We start from the raw sequence: 12,409 nt of genomic DNA, 5'->3' as shown, positions 1-12,409 counted from the left end.
TAGCAAATACAGATTTTATAACTGCTTTTATATTAGTGTGTTTAGGACACTTGCAGCTTGAATGAAACATTGTTATTTGTCATGTTGTGTTTTAGTCAAAGTTGTTTGATGTTATCTGGGATGAGTTTCAGGAAAACATTATGTCCTTTCTTGGTATATGAAAAAGGATTTCTTAAGACTTTCTTTAGACATTACTTGGCTTTTATTTCTAACCTCATACATGATTTCACAAACAAAAGTTTCATGGGAAACAAATTATCTCTGTTAGTCCCCAAACTGTATTAGACTTTGTTTAGGAATTACTAAGCACAGAGGCTATGCTGGACAGTAGAAAGGCTCTTTTGTAACGGTGTATTTACAAGTTTTTGATAACAGTGAAAATCGGAGTTTGATATTTTGAATAAATCTCATTCTTTGGTCTACTGAGTCAATAAAAAGGGTATTTTTGCCTACATAATTTATACAATTTGTAAACTAATGCAAATAGTTGTAATGCTGGAACAAATATTGTTACTGAACCAGCATTCATTTCTTCAGCTTCTTATAAGAATTTTATAGGCATTACAATTTCTTCCAAGGAAGGAATCTAAAAATATCGTAAGCTGCACATTCTTCAGTCTTATTTCTGGATGAAAGTACACTATATGCCATTTTGCATTTAATAGTCTTGCCTAACAGTTTGATTTTTTGACTGTTGTTGTGATCTGTTTTATGTAACTTATGGCAAGTTTACATATTTTTCATGACTGTTAATACTAAATTCTATGCTAGTGAAAGGTTTAGGAGTCCTTTACAAGGAAACACCCAGTACCATGTGGTCATTGTGACAGCATATCATGAAATAGGAAGGGAGAAAAATAAACCATCTATATTTAGCAAAATATCTATCCAGATTTTAATATTCAAATCTCTTGATAATGTAAATGATTGGAAGCATATTTATATTGATTTTAATTTAAGAGTTCACAAAACGAAAATCTGAAATCAAAGACTTCAGGCATAAATTTTTACTTTTAAAACAAACTGAAGAGTAGCCAAATTCAAGTATGGATTTAGCAGGGAGCTAGTCATAAATCCAGCTACTCTACCATCCCTGCCCTAACATCATCACTCTCTGTGGTGTTTGTCCTCTTTTAAGTGATATGGGCGAGACAGGAAAAACTCCTACTTCATGTTGACATTACATCCCCTAACCTTTAAGCAAGTTCATTTCTAATGCTTTGCTTTTCTATAGCAAAAGATTTTGCTTCCCACATGCAACATCTTTTGGGCTATATATCAATAAAGTCATTTGACAAATGAGTAATCTGGAGTACCAGATTTAAGTTGGTCATATAACACATCGATAAGAGGAAAGGAGATGAAATCCAGGAATTCTAGCTTGCAGTTAGACTGATGTAGCTGATGAACAGATTCCCTTACATTTACTCTCTTATGCTATAGAATCTTCAAGTGTTGAGGATTTTAAAATAATTGTTTTCACAGAAGGCTGATGTTAAAAAGAACCACTCAATAATGGAGACTTATTTCCATATACCAAATGGCAGTTACTTACTCTTAAGATCCTCTTTTTCTGTAATAAAATAGACTAGCAAAATCAGTGTCACTGGCAAGCAAATTGCCCAGTCCTTCCCAACAGCATCTCCATGAAATTTTAAAGATCTTTTAAAATTAATTAATTTTATTTGTACTGTAATAAACCAGTATAAATTATAATATGCTAGGGAGATACAGTGATATGTTAATAGATAGATTAACATAAGCAAATAGGCAAATGGTAGGCAAAGCAAGTAGATCCAAGTGGAGTGTTCATTTTATTCAACTCAGTTTGCTTCCATGGATTACTTTTACAGTCAAACAACAAAAGAGATTCTTTCAAAGGGCTATTCAGTGCACACAGATTAGTTACCTTCTCTGAACACTTCTCCAGAGCAATCTTTCTGTTGATCATGAAGACATAGAGATTATGAAAATAGGGAGATGACCTGTCTAATTTAGCCAGCCAATGTAGATGTTTGCATAGTGTGACATAAAGCCTAAAACTATAAGCTCTAAAAAAATTTCCTTTATATTCAGATTTGACTGTGCTGAGCATGGGGAATGTAGACTATATCAATCACATAGACTAAATAATGAATTAAACTAAAAAATCAATATTCGTTAAGACTAGCATTCATTTGTCTTTGAAGCACACGAATAAGAGACAGATTCACAACAATGTTGTATTGAAAACCTTGTAAAAACAGTTTGTAGCAATATTTTTAGTAACTGATGGATTTGTTATGGCAGTAAAAAAACAAACAAACAAACCCCTGTTCTTTTATTTTGGCATTTCTATTTGACAAGCCACCTGAAGTTGTGGAGAAAATAAAATACCATTCGATTTTGGATTTAATAATGCAGGAAGAAGAATTAGAGAAATGTGAGCTTTGATGCTTTTGTTCCAAAAGGTAAATTAGATCATCCTTCTAGAAGTTCTTACTCACACTCGCTTTTTTCCCCCCAAGATATTTACTTATTAGATTTTGAACAGTTATTTCATGTGAGCTATGCATACATTATTCTAACTGTCAGCCTAGAGGAAAATTTTATGATCAGCTTTAAAACCTTGGAAATAGTAATAAAGTAAGTAACCAGTGGCATACATATAACACAAAACATAAAGCTCATGCTAGAGGAATTTTTTCCAAGTGAAAACAAAGCTGCCAGGAAAAGAGATGTTTGTGTGGTATATTACAGTCTGGGTGATCTTATAACATAGGGGACATCTAATAACAATTTTAATATGAAAGAGCATTTTCTTTCTAGTGAAACTAGATACATACTTTTTGTGTGAAACCAAATGTGCTTTAGATTGCATAATAGGCAGTTATTGCATATTGTGTTAAGCTACACAGAATTTAGCAATCTTACGTTAACCAGGGCAGTTCAGTTTTGACATTTTATATTGCACTTCACTCTTAACCTCCAGGGTATGTAAATTAAGGACAGATGCTTTGTTAATTTGGAACCAGCGACCAAGCTCAGGGCACTCGATTTATGTCACCTCTATATGTGGGTGGCCCCTGATTTCATTCTCGGCATTCTGTTCCTGCAAGCTGTAGTTTGCCATTTCTGTTGTCACTGTAGAAGAAATGATTCCAGTTGGCTGCTACAAGTGCTTGTAAGACAAAAGCCTTACATCATAGGATGTTCAAGATGCTGTTAATGGAATCTTTTTAGGATATCTCACCATCTGCCACACAGTTCTGTATGTTTGCTGGTTTTTCCAAATTTGAGCATTGCCTAATTAGGATCATGGAACAAATTAAACAAAAGTTAAGGGAGGAAAAAAGCAATGGGACAGCTGAAAAGAATCACTGGCATTCCGGTATACTCTTTAAATAAACATGGACTGTGTTCCACGGTTAAACGTGCACTGTACTTGTCTTGAGCCTCAGTTTTCTGTCTGTGGTATACAGCATTTAGCCAGAGGATCATTTCTATTTTTGACAAAACATTAAGAGAAATATAAAGTGTGTTCTATCATAATGCCACTGAAAATGCAGCCTGGCTGACACCACAGCAGAGGATTAGGAGCTCCAACATAAGCAGAAGATTGGAAACGTGCATTTTTCTCTCCTCCCCTCCTATATTTTTGAAAATTGGAATATTTCACTGTGAAAAGGTTTTAAGGGAATACTTGATAGATGGATGTTTTAAAGGACAGGTAGCATCACTTTAACTAATGCTGTATATTTGATGCTGAAGAGCAGGTTTAGGGTTGTTTGCTTGTTTGTTTATTTATTTATTGTGGTAACTTAATCTTAGTGTCCCTCTGTAGGGGGAAGGAAATTTGTTTCAGGTGAATCTAGAACCTTAGTGCTAAAGAGCACTGAAGCATGCTCTTTGTGGTGTGTAATCTTCATTTAGAACCAAATATATGGATTTTATTGGTCAGTTTTCTGTTTCTTAGTCTGGTTTTACTATCAGTGTATTTAATCAGTGTATTAATAGAATGCAGAAAGCTCTCTTACTACATTGAGCCAATGCAAGGAGCTCTGGAGAGGTATTCACATGAGTCAAGTTTGGCACCTAACATAATGAGCCAAAACTAAGCTAGATGGTCTCCTTAGTTTCCCCTGAAGTCAGTGGAGATAAATGGTAAGCACCTCTAGCAAGTGCCTCAGAAGTCTAACTTGTCTGCTTGCTTCTCTCTAATGACTATAAAGGGAGCTTGGAGAACATGGCTATTAAATTCAGGTGTCTAAACTTGTTACGAATATTCCCTTTTCTCTCCTCTTGTGCACAGAGACCCAGTTTATCATGTGTTTAGTATACAATCTGCAAGAGCCCCCAACAGCTGAAATCTGATGACTAGTAGCTGTTAAAGGACGGTAAGATAACTACCTCATATTATGAGATTAATGTCAATATTGTTGCCTTCATTCATGACAGGCGATATAAAACTTTGATATGGTTCATCTTGGCAGAATCTGTGTGTGATATCCAGCAAATTCTTTTACCTTTCCCCTTGTTTACCTGCTTTTTATCTTGCTCTTTTTTGTATATTTGGGTTACTAAATTTTCTTACCTTTGTAAAATGCCTGGCACACTGTGGCTCTGATCTCAGTTAAGGCTGTCAGCACTGCCACTATGAAAATAATAACATTAATAAAAATTATATATGTATCCATAGAGTGCCACTTCTTCCTAGGTTTTAGTCTAGCCTGCTTCTTAGGATGTGAAAAGGTTTGCTGGTCTTTTGATTAGGGGGAAGGAATGTTATCCCAGGGTCTAATCCTCAGCATAAGAAAAACTACTACAGCCAGTCAGTATTGGATGTTAGTTATATGAATTGTCACTCCCTCTTTCTTTTTAAATTTTCAGGGGAAGTTGTGTGTGAAACTCTTGTCAAGTTAGATAAATTCATAGGAGGTTTTTTTGGAGAAGATAAGTACTCTCTGAATAATAAAAATATGCTACTTTGAGGTTGTGAGTTGAGAAACAGACTGGTGTTTTGGGATGGTTATTTTTGCAGGTAGTAGAAAACTTCCATTCTTTTAATCAGTTTTTCAATTACTTACGTATGAACATTTTGCAATTTGTACATGTGTATAACAGCTGTGTGTCACTGTGTCTTGGCATCTATATCACTAGTGAAAAAGTTCCTCATTTGTATAGCATATTTACTCTTAACATTTAAAAGAAAATTTAAATATATGTATGTATTATTCGTATTTTGTATATGGAGTACAAAGTGAAGCACAGAGAGGTTAGCTGGTGTGAGTGAAGGTTCTGTGCCATGCAGTGAAATGCTGTGTACCTGCACCTTATCTGCCTCCTTATGACAAACCAGTAGCTCTGGCATGAACAGCAATGGGCTGCATGGTTTTTAAAAACAAACTGGCACCAGCTCCTAACCTGATACAGTACCGTGCATTTAAATTCATCAAAGCATGTGTAGCTGTAGTCAATATGTATCCAACAAATGGACTGGGCAAGTGTTCTTGTTCTTTAACAAACATTGTCTTGAACTGATATTTTCTTAAGTTTTTTAGAAGTAAAAAAAGCCTCCAATTCAGGAACTTCCATGAATTGCGCAGCCAGCTGTCGAACAGCAGCAGTCGAGACCGCCTTATCAGCAGCACTCCATATTGAATATGGATGTCAGGATACAATACTATATGTGCTCCGTATCCTTTCCTGACATACAAGTTGCCTGCATGCCATGCAAGTCTAGATGAGGGAAGTTTGGCATGAGCAATTCCACATGAAAAATAGGGAAGCTGGGCATCTAAAGCATGTTATAGTTACTCAGAAACTAATCCCCTTAAAATTCATAAGGGTGACTCTATTTTAGAGGGTAGACAGGCACTGAAAGGTAAAATGTCTTAGTGTGGTCTCTGGAATTTTCTGGCAGAGACAAGATTAAAACACAAAATCTGTAGTTTTGGGTGAACAGTATTTCCAGAAACTGCCTGGAACTGGGGTGAAAAGTTAAGTTCAGTAGTAAAGTTTGGAATATTTATAAACACCTTGTAAATTGGAAAATATTTTCCTAATTTTTACATCAATTATTTTTGTTTAGGTAGTTTTTAATATTTAATTTATATTTAGTATAATGTTAAAAACTGAAAAAAAGTTTTAAAACTGAAGTGATGAATTCATATTTCATTTTTTATAGGTCTCATGCTAAGTTAATGCAGAACAGTGGTAAAACCAAATTTCAAAGGACAAACATTGACTCTTTATAATCAGATAGTTAGAATGCATGTTTAATGCATAGTTAATGCATACTGAAACAGTATTATGCTAATATTAAGACACAGCAGCACAATTAAATATGTTTTTAGATTTTATCTTGTTTTAATACTTTCTTCTGTCTCTGGGCCGTAGGGGTAATACTTGCAAATAATAGCAATTTATTATTCAGCAGGGTTTTTTGATACTATTACTGATATAATGAATGAAAAAATGATGTAGAATGATTTTTTTCTTATCTGTCACCATTAGTCTTGTTCCTCATCTTCAGCAACAATAGGCATGTGTTCTTCATATTCATAGATCTTCTGAAACTATATTCTGTTACAGTAATTTCTTATACATTAATCAGAAATAACAAAACTTCAAAGCTTGCACATAGAAGTGATTTAAGTTTTTATTTACTGGTGAAAAAAAGACTTTCTTGTCGAATTTTCTTAGAACAGCACATACTTACTGTACAATTATTGAACTCCTGAGCTCTTTACTGAAGAGTAGACTGTATCTTTATGTCCCAGCTCAGTATATGTTGCAATATAAGGCCAGGTCATTCTAGAGAGTGTTAAAAGACCCTTTTGAGAAGGGAGAAGATGACCTCCAGTGTGTGTGCACAGCTATAACCATTTCAGGTGGTGCATTTTCCTCATATAATCTACTCTTGATAGTTCCATGCCTCTGAGCAGAGGGTAAGTGGTATTTTATCTTCCTGAGGTTTTAGCTGTCAGTGACTGTAGATTAATTTAAGCACGCTTCAAGTTTAGGGAGAAGGCTTCTTGCACAATTCTGCATTTACGTAGGCTCTCATTGTACTGTTCTCATATATGGACTGTTTATCTATACTTAGGTGGGGACTCTGCTTTGCAGGTTTGCACTGTCCAGACAAATTTAACAAGGAATGGGAAGAAGCTAATTATGGGTTTGAGATTTGAACTTTTTAGCAGAAATGTAACAGTAATACATATTTTTTTTTCCTCTGCTGTATTTGTAAATAAAGTGGATTTGTCTTTTAGAACAATTTCAGGAAATTATTAAATTAAAAAATGTGACCAGTTTCACTGCTCTATTTTCAGATCCTTGGGTTTCTGATATGTATGGACTTATGGCCATAGGAACTTCCTTTTGAGAACAGAATGTTGCGTCACATATCAGACTTTCCCTTTATCAGAATGGAGTTAAGAACAGTTTTATTTTTTCAGGATTTCTAACATTTTGGTCCTACATTATCATATTCAATACAGTTGTGCTTATTTCTTTTTATGTGAGGTAAGAGAAGAGAGTTTAAAGCATTTAAAATTATATGTGGCCTTTACCTCAATTTTATTTTCTGTTTTTTTTTGTTTTGTTTTTTTTGTCTTTCTGAAAGTTGATCTGCAGGATATCTCTGCAAAGAAGCCTAAATTTTTGTGTAGATATGGTTTAGAAATGAAGTCTTCTACATGTTTACTCTTTCAGCGCTTGAATTTGAATTGAATAATTTTCACTGAATCATATTAACATATTTCTTTCTTCCTGGTTTGTTTTCCAGCCATAGACATCTGAGAATGGCTGGGCGGCATTGTTGTTCCATACTTTTTAACAAATAATAATCACCTCCAGGATATTTCTCCAGGCATTTGTTCCTCAGTGTATCTAGTGTGTACACGTTTTCTCTTCCACAATTCTCTTCCATCGAATTGTAACACAGCAGCTGTCTTATTGTGTGTTCCTTCCTTGGCTATATAAAGGACTGTGTGTGTTACCAAAGTTTCATTCAGTTACCACAAATTTTGTGGTTAGTAGTGGTGAAGCTATGGTAATACTATGATGAAAGTATGACATTACATGCTCTAAATAGCAGTGCAGTTAGCTAGCTAACTGCATATGTGTCAGTTTGAAGTCTGACCTTCTGAAAAATCAGACCTCCACATGAAGAGTAAAAGGAATGGCTTTACTTAATCGGTAGGTAGAACCCTACGAATATTTGAAGAGAGAAACTCCGGGAGGTCCTGTTGCCTGTGTTAACATGGTATTGAAATAATTTACACCTCACAATCTGTTTTTTTATATTTGATTACATGATCTCATTTCTCTTCAGAGTTTGAAAAAACAATTTATTGTACTTAGGAAAATAAAGGAATACTCCTATACGTTACACTACATGTATGACTTAGAGTTTCCTGTTGTGTTTATACCTTTTGTTCCAAACTCTAAAGACTAATACAGTTGTTGTTATGCACCTGATTATTTTCATTTAAGTGTTTTTAAGATTTTGAAGAGTGTGGGTCTTCTCAGTGTAGAAGTTATTCGGCTTAGGCACAGCCACTTCATAAATTGGAATCATAAAATGTATATTACTCCAAAAAAGACATACCTGCTAAAGTTCGAACTACAACACTCAATGAAGACTTAGGACAAACTGAATATATTTTCTTAGACAAAATGGAGACTTTTACTCAAAATGTCATGATGTTTAACAAATGCTACATTAATGGCAAATATATGGCAAGTCAATTAGAGTTGATGTTTTACTAACTGTCCAGAAATAGGATTGTGTTTCTACTTGTGATGTTGCATTTTACTTATATACCATGTTTTTTAGTCCTGTTGCAGGGAATATTTGTTTCTTCTTTGTCTATTTAAATCTGAAAAAAATACCGCAGCAGACATGTATTCATAAAACTATAGAACTGGAGTTCTGTTTCATATTTTTGATAATCAACTTGTGTTTTGTAGGTGAAGTATATGAAGACCTTGGCCAGAATGCAGAAATTAATGAGATATATGTAGAATAATATTTAGAATTGACAGTGTTATTTAATAAGGACTACACTGTAATATAAACATTTAATCTTAAATTTACTGACCAATAGCAAATTTTATTACGACTTTTCCCTGTATTACACTTGAAAGTTCAGGATAACTTATAATAAAATCGTTAAATAATTCTTTCAGAATAGTAACTGATGTATTAGCTTTTCTGTGAACACTCTTTCCAGGTGAGCTGTTGCAGTAAATTCCCATTGGATATAAATCCTAACATCTCTTTTATGGCCCTACTCTCTCTTTTCTTTTTTTCCCCCTCTACTCTCACCAGTGGTGTTGCAGGTTAATCACACAGCACCCAGTACAAACACTGCTATTTTAGGTCATTTAAATTATCTGCTTATTGTTTTACTTCATTAAAAAAAAAGAAAAGAAAACTTGATGTAGAAGGAATGATTATGAAGATAAACCTACAGGTGGGAGCCCCATAGATGAGGATACTAATTTCTGAAGTGCTGAAATTGCATTATGTTTCTACTCCAAAAAGTCAGCTATTCTGCCTTGATCTTGCATCATGTAAGTCAACTGGAGGCAGTCCTTTGTGTACTACTATATAAGGGACAAAATTCAGCTGGCCCATTTTAGTTTCATCATTCATCCAGTTTGTTTTATTTAAAAAAATAAATCTAGATAGTTACAATATTTGTGGAAGTGGTTTCATCTTCCTTTAGTTACATGAGATGGAACTAGAAAAATTATATACTGGCTTAGAATTGTTTTGTATTACAAGATTTTTCATGCTCTATTAGTGCAACCAGCGGTTTTGTCTATACTTTGTGCACTCATGAAGTTAGGAGACTCACTACCTCAACTCATTGTTCTCTTCGTCTCTAGTGATATTAGTATATCTTCCCTGGGTAGTGGACCATTCTTATCCTTGATTTCTTCTCTATTAAAAGTAATTGAAAACATCCTATAAGTTTTTAGTCTTCCAAAATATCAGAATTTATTCCTTTTATAATAGTGACATTACAGCAAATTAGACAAAATGGAATTACAATATTCCAATTACTTATTATAGGTTATTTTTGGTTTTTTTGCTTCATTGATTTGTCATATAATTACATAAAATATCGATCTAATTACAAAAAAGTTTAATAATTTAAAAACTTCTGTTTTTACTTCTCTTGCAGAAAACTGTGCCCATGGATTTCTCATTGAACTCACAGGTAGCAAGTTTAGATTTTATGATCACAGCCTGATTGAATCCATTCAAGCAGGAAACCCATCAGAACATGAATTCTTTAGGCTGCTCTCTTCTGCTGTATAGTTATGTCTGAAGAAAACAGTACAGATAAATTAATGGGAAACAATGATCTTTTATGGAAAATGAAATACAGGGGGAATGGGGTTGTTACCAATTTTAAGCCTCTCTTTTTCAGAGGAAGAGACAAGTCTACAATGAGCCATAAAGATGATGATGTAGTTGTAATATGATGGAGATCCTATATATCAGCAGACAGATTATTTTGAATACAAATTAAGTAATTTTAAATGTAGAGATTAGTGTCATCTACAGATAAAATTCATTTTATGTTCAGTTGCATATATAAATGCACTTTCATACCTGAAGTTGTCTACGTACCAATTGTAAAGACAAAGTTCTGTGAATTCATTGTTAGCACAAATTGTTTATGGTGGTTCCCTTGTGCCAGGTATCCCCTAACACAGTTGATCATTTTTTCATGGATTATTGAAAGTGCATACAACTGCAAGTGCCGGATTAAAGGGGAGGAGGATTTCTATTTAAATTTGTTCATTATTAAAATTTGCAAAAGGAAAGGAAGTATATTTATCTTATCTCTTTGGTATTTTAAATATCTTCATTTTCACTTGGTCATTATGCCTTTTAGTACAGATTTAGCTATTTTCCCAATGGAATACACAGTATGTATTTTGAGTGGGCTGGACATTTGTTTGTGAGAGAACAAATTATAAATAGTTCCAGACCTAGTATTACAAGTACTATTTCCAGGTTTCAAACTGTTACAATTATAAACTGCGTGAAAAAGAAAACTCTGAACTATCTTGGACAACCATGTATTCTAATAAGAATGTTTTCTCTTTGTTTTTAAGTCCTATTTGTAATTATCCTCTTCAGAATTTGGATTACTTCATGTTCTGTTATGTAAAAGCCATCTTTCGAAAGGTATTAGTGCTTTGAACCATTTTATCAAAGATTTACACTAAGGCCAAGCCAAACCAGGCCCTGTAATTTTGCCCATTACAGATATGGAATAGTTGATGGCCTTCGCTGATAACGTATATGGAGAGAAAGAAGCGCAGCGGAAGTGCGGATATAGTATGGAAGTAGGTAAATAGAATTATGGCAGCAAATGTTATGCTAATTCCACATTTTTTTTGCTTCATGTCATGGAAGTTCAGCTTTTCTAATTAGCTAGTCATATACTATGCTTATTATGCCCTGATAGCTGCACTAACTTTGAGACTGTAGTAAATGTCCTGTCTGTGTGTAAGTATAGAAAATAAAATTCTGTGCAGGAAAGCTGTTTGAGGAGTGTCAGCATTTCAGCTGTTTGTCTCCTGGCTTGTACACATTATCACTCAATTTACAAGTTAATGCATCTGAGTAGCTGCCAGGAATAAATAGCATTTGAATTTTCAACTCTGAGTTGTGAAACAACAGTCCCATTGGCTTCTTAACAAATAAGATCTCTGTTAGGTAGAACTTCTAATTATTTGCTTATGTAAATTGTTTTGGTTTTATATTGCTGCTGTGATAGAATTGGAAGGAAATGATAAACATAATGATTGAGATGTGACAAATTTTGGCTAGTACTTTTGTGCATCTCTTTTGTGAGACATGATCTCATAACCTGTATTATCTTGCTTTGTTTTGCTCTCATATATGTTTTTCAACTTCAAATGCTATAAAATGTTTAATTCATAGTTAAAAAATAATAATAAAAAAAGGCCACCCATCGTTTGATGATTTTGAAGTTGTTCATAATCAGTATAAGTACCTGGCTATAAAAAGCTATGCATTTTTCATCAAGAGTATTGAGTAATTATTAAAAAAAAAAACTTAGAAGAAAGTATCTGGTTAGTGCTAGTTGACTTGGGCACTGAAGCCTGCTTTCTCAAATATGACTTTTTAAAGCTGGTCTCCATTCAAAGCCTTTCCTAATCCACAAGTTTAAATCAGAAAGCTGTAGTAAATGAGAGAAGTTTGTTCAGTCTCCGTGATGTTTAACACCTCCACCCTGAGATGTGAGGAAATTGCTGTGTCTTACCTGAAACTGGACTGAGACCTACGTAGTCATAAGCCACATGCCAGACTTCAATTTAAAACAGTGATCTGGAGTTATAAAACAGTTTATCCTTTATGTAACCTATCTATCAT

At 34.0% G+C, this 12,409-nt stretch overlaps 1 long non-coding RNA gene across 1 annotated transcript; it reads left to right on the top strand.

The window, feature by feature from the left end:
* The first annotated feature begins 4,291 nt into the window (after positions 1–4,291).
* On the top strand, positions 4,292–11,973 carry LOC112963499. Its single transcript, XR_003252621.1, has 3 exons — positions 4,292–4,376; positions 10,179–10,214; positions 11,276–11,973. It is a non-coding gene; the product is annotated as an uncharacterized LOC112963499 (long non-coding RNA).
* Positions 11,974–12,409: the final 436 nt, after the last annotated feature.

The sequence above is a fragment of the Apteryx rowi genome, unplaced genomic scaffold (genome assembly GCF_003343035.1).
Source record: "Apteryx rowi isolate R43461 unplaced genomic scaffold, aptRow1 scaffold_17, whole genome shotgun sequence".
In the NCBI taxonomy this organism is placed as follows: Eukaryota; Metazoa; Chordata; class Aves; order Apterygiformes; family Apterygidae; genus Apteryx; species Apteryx rowi.
The sequence above is the reverse complement of the archived record's forward strand: the minus strand, read 5'-3'. Positions and strand labels throughout refer to the sequence as shown.